Raw genomic sequence first — 5,262 nt, 5'->3', positions numbered from 1 at the left:
CTGCTCCTGCCTCCCTTTCCCAGGCTTCCTTCTCTGAACCAGCTCGATGCCAGGGTTCACTCAGCCCCAGCGGCCAGGGCCAAGGTAAGCTATGAGGAGGTGCTGGGATGCGGGGCTGGTCCGCGGGAAACACAGAACAACATGGTTCGCAAGGACTCACCTTCACTCTCTTCTCCTCTGCACCCATACAATGATTCCATATTCTCTCGATCTTATAATATACCATTGTCTGCCCTCCCTCCCATGTTACTGACCCCTCAACCTCGCCCCGGTCCCCTACAGGCACACTGGCTGGAAGGACACGTTCCTGCTCTGCTCTGTTCTCGGCAGAGTCTGGCACTTCAGGAAGGAGCACAGTCCTCCCCAGGAGACCAGGATGAAGCAGGCTTTCCTCACCCCTGGTTTCCCTTATCACCTTCCAAGTCCCTGCCTGCCCTGAGTCTCCCAGCAGCCCCATCCTCCAAGCTTTTCCTGTCACTGCCCTTGCAGACATGACTTCACCCTCCTATCAGCCCTGGCCCAGCCCTGAGAGAAGGGGTGGAGCACTCTTCACAGCGCTGGCAATGGGACTGGAACACAGGTCTCCTGGCTCCCCCGTAAGACAGCTTCAGATGCATTGTGAGGATCTCAAAACTGGGGATGGAGTTTGATGAATGCTTCATTTCACCTTGTAAAATAACTAGTGTACTTTAAGCAATCTGCTCTACGAACTGGAAACAATGGAATTTGCTGGTTTGCCCTCTTCACTTGCGCCCTTCTTCCTGGAGGTTTTGCAAAGGAGTTCCTCCAGTTTCCCTCCTCCAGGCAGCTGACCAGGGAACAAGCCTGTGTCGGGAGCAGGGCACAGGGTGCAGAAACAGAACACCAGTCGGTGCACCCACAGCCTGCTGCCTATGCTCACTGCCTCCATAGCTAAGGGAGTATGTACGCAACATTTACCATGAGCCTCACTCCACTCCATGCAGAACCCTGTCAATATTATCCCGCACCGTTCCTCGGAGGTGGGCATGGATCCCCACAGTATAGATGTGAAGTATATAGTGGGTCCCCGCTGTACAGTGAACTCCCCGCTCACGGCCCAAGAGAGAGGACAGGAGGGGCGGGTGAGGGAAAGAGAAACGACCCAAGGCATCCAGAAGAGTTCGTCTCTTTTCTCTCAGCAGCTCAGCCACAGAGAAGGTCCCCTCCCTCCCTCCCTGCCCAGCCCAGGCCCTCTGGGAGGTGAGATTTGAGTGTCCCCAGCATCAACTTCGCCATTTAGCGATCCTGCCGTTTACATAACCAAGGCATCGAGTCTCAGGAAGCAGGGGAGGAGGGCTGAGATGAGGAGCAAAGATTGGTCTAAGGTTCCTCCCCAGCGCTTGGAGGTGGAAGCAGGGATGAGGACAGCCTGCCAAGGAGAGCTAGGGGAATGGGACCTGTCCTGGGGCTTGCTGGCTCCTCTTCTGGCCTAAAGGGGGGTGGTGCTCCCTCCACTGACACCCTGATCAGGCCTCACGGGGTGTCAACCTAGTAGCTCCATTGTCCCCCCTCAGCCCTGCACGCCTCTTGGCTGCTCCCACCTGTCCCACCTGTCCTCCAAGCCTGGGAGGAGTGGGGAGGGGAGGGTCATGGGCAGAAGTGGCTCAGGGTTACGGGTCTCCACGCCCCTGCTGGGGGGAACAGCTGAGTTCTCTGGGGCACTTGTGGGAAGCCTTCAGGCTGTCAAAAGCCAAAGCCCAGCTGAGTTTGCTCCAGTGCATTTGTGTGGGAGGAGGGGCTTGTGGCCCAGCCGGGGACCTGTCCCCTCAAGGACACCCCCATCTTGTGCCTGGGTGGTCCAGAGGAGGGGACTGCAGCTCCTAAGCAGCGAGTCTGCTTTTTCACAGGGATGTGAGAACCAGGACACTTTTCCCTGGGGCCTCCTCTGCCCTATAAAACTTAAACAGATCAACCTTGCAGATGGCATCCCAGCTCCTACCGGCCCCAACCTCTTTACCTCTCCCTGCTGGCCAGCGGGGATCTTGCAGCCCAGCCCCTGGAAAGAAGCCTCCTCCCCCAGCCACTCTCATCTCCCACTTGTCCCCACCACACTCCTGTTCCCGCAGCCCCCACCAATCTCTTCTGTCCACTGTCCCCCAACTTCCCCACGTCCTCATTCCCTACAGCAGCTTAATTTCATCCCTCCTGGAGCCCTAACACCGCAGTAACACGGTAGTAAGCCCTGGCATAGTATTTCAGTGTTCAAAGCACGTCATACATAACTGATACATAACTAACTGATTTAGCGGTCTCAGAGTGTTTATGAAGGAAGGACCATTATTATCCCCATTTTACAAATGAGGAATCTGATAGGCTGGCAAACAATAGGGTTGCGTTAAGTCTAAGGGCTGAAGAAACAGGGAGATACAGACCCACCAAGCGGACACTAGGGAACAGCTGTCGTTGTCAAAAGATTAAAACACTGTTTTGTTTTGTTCTTTTTAATTATAAAATACTGTGTGCAACAGACCTCCCTGACCCCAGCCCTATCCACCCGAATCCCCAAGAGCTAAAATCACAAAGAGATGAAATGCAGGGACTCACTGGAGGGGCCCTCCACCAGCTCGCCCCAGCTCCCTGACCCTAGGAGCCAGCAGCAGGAGGGAAGAAGGATGGGGGGCAGAGCAAAGTAGGACTCCTTGGTCCCCATCTCCATTCCCCAGCTCTCCTTGCCCTCCCTGCTCTGCTTCCTGTTCCTTTCCATTTTTCTTCATTTCTCTTATAGACAACAGGCAGTTACCTGCAGCCACCAGCCTCTGGACACTGAGAGGATGCTCTGACCTCCTGGGGGAGAACTGTACCACAGAGCTTTTACGTACGGTTTCACCACATTGTGTGTATTCATAAACAAGGGCAAGGGGCAAGAATAACCTAACTGGGAAAGGAAAGGATGGTCTTGTACTGGGCAGAGACTTCCTGGAGAAGGGATACTGAGCAGAGCCCCTGGTTCTTGGTATGGCTTTGGCTCCTCTGAGAATTACAAGAACCTTTTCTGGAAAAGCCCGTGGGCAGGGTCACAACGGGGTCCTGGGAAACCCAGAGCAGTGGGTTGGAGGCTAGTGTGTCCCCCAGCCCTCAGAGCTCTGTGCTCTCTGCTTCTGAGATCACTCCTCTCTCCCTTCAGGAGTGGGGCAAAGTGGAACACTTCCTGAGCGGGCAGAGGGGTGTGAAGGGGAGAGCAGTAGCTTCATTGCGCATGGCCAAGACAAGGCAAGGACACAGAGGAACTGGGGTAGGCTCACCTAGACAGTTCTGACCCAAGGTTCCAAAGATGGCACAAAGGCATCGAAGATCTTGGTGATGACAGCTGTCAGCATGTCTTCTGTGTTGGTCACAAGGCTCCAACCAGAACTCTCCTGTGGGGCACGGCTGACCTCCTGGGTCTCCCTTCATTGTCTTCCAAGTGAGCCCCTTTGCCTCTCTCCTATGGTGGCTATCCTGCGTTCTGCACCCCACGTTTTCTGCTTTCTTGGTTTACTTTCTGGTTTTGCTAGAACACTCTTGCTAGTAGCTTTTCCAGAAACTGTACAAGGGAGGTAAACATTTTGGAAATGTTCTATGTCTGAAAATTGATATATCCTGTCTTTCTACCTCACTGAGAGCTTGAACGAATATAAATTCTAGGTTGAAAGTAAATTTTCTTCGGGGCACCTGGGTGCCTCAGTGGGTTAAAGCCTCTGCCTTCGGCTCAGGTCATGATCCCAGGGTCCTGGGATCGAGCCCCACATCGGGCTCTCTGCTCAGCAGGGAGCCTACTTCCTCCTCGCTCTCTGCCTGCCTCTCTGCCTACTTGTGGTCTCTGTCTGTCAAATAAATAAATAAAATCTTAAAAAAAAGAAATTAAAAAAAAGTAAGTAAATTTTCTTCAGTATTTTGAAAGCATTGCTTTGAACTTCTGTCCTTGCCGCTGAGAAATCCAAAACCTTTCTGGATGTTATTTTGTATACAAACCTTTTGTGTGTTAGTTTGTTTTGGAAGTTTCTAGACACTTCTCTTTAATTTTCCTTGGTGTGAGTTTATTTTCATCTACAGGGCTGGACACACCTTTAATGAGCTGGCAACTCATGTCCTTTGGTTCTGGAAAATGTCCTCAAATTAGTTTAGTGAGGATTTCCTCCCTTGCATTTTCCTCTGGGGTGTGTGTGTGTGTGTGTGTGTGTTCTTTATTGGCTTCTGTTAACTTAGCGTCGAACTCTTGCAGCTGTCCTCGAATGTTCTTATCTTTTGTCTTTATATATATATATTTATATAATCTTATATTTTCTTACTTAGGAAGTAAAGCAAGTATGCTTGCTTTACTTCCTAAGGGGACTTAATCAGTTTTATCTTCCCATCTTTCTACTGATGTTTTGTTGCCGCTGTCATGATTTTATTTTTCAAGACATAATTCTCGCTGTTGCTATGTTTTGGTTGCTCCTTTGTATACAATCTTGTTCTTGTTTTATGGATGTACTAGCTTGTCTTACTTCTCTAACATTAGCAATGGGCTTTTGACACTCCTCGAACTCTATATAACCTGTTTCCTGCAAGTTACTTTTTGCTGTTTGTTTTGTCTCTCTTTGCATTAGAAAATTTTCCTGGTTAAACATCTGCCTTCAGCTCAGGTCATGATCCCAGAGTCCTGGGATCAAGCTTTGCATTGGGCTCCTTGCTCAGAGGGGAGCCTGGTTCTCCCTCTGCCTGCCGCTCCCCCTGCTTGTGCATGCTAGCTCTCTCCCTCTCTCTCTGACAAATAAATAAATAAAATATTTTTAAAAAAAAAAAAAGAAGGAAAGAAAAGAAATTTTCTGGATGTCTGGTAACTTTTGGCCATGATTAAGGTTGTGGAAGGTGAGACGGCTAGTCAAAAACCCTGAGTCAACTCACAGGTTGGATTCGCCACTGTAGGGTTGATCTAGTTGGGTTGTTTTGAGGGAAACCTGTATGTCAGTATCTTTAGGTCTTTCCTCTTGGGCTTGTGAAATACCTTAGGGTAGAGTCTTCCAGTTTCCTGCCCAAAGGGCAAAGGTCCTACTCCCAGCTCTTTGGGAGCCCAATAGTAGGAGAAGGCTAGGGGCCTCCGCATTCAGCGTCCCATGTAAGGTGGTCACTTAATCCCCCTGTTTCCAGCATTTTCAGTAAAGTCTCTGTTCACAACTGCGTTTGGAGCTTCTTCAATCCAGATACCCTCTACCTTACCTTCCTCAGGGGAAAATCTTCCAGACTCTGGGCTGGGATGGGCGAGGAACTTGTAGTCCACTG

Source organism: Neovison vison, chromosome 4 (assembly GCF_020171115.1).
Source record: "Neovison vison isolate M4711 chromosome 4, ASM_NN_V1, whole genome shotgun sequence".
NCBI lineage: Eukaryota > Metazoa > Chordata > Mammalia > Carnivora > Mustelidae > Neogale > Neogale vison.
Note: the sequence above shows the minus strand (reverse complement) of the source record.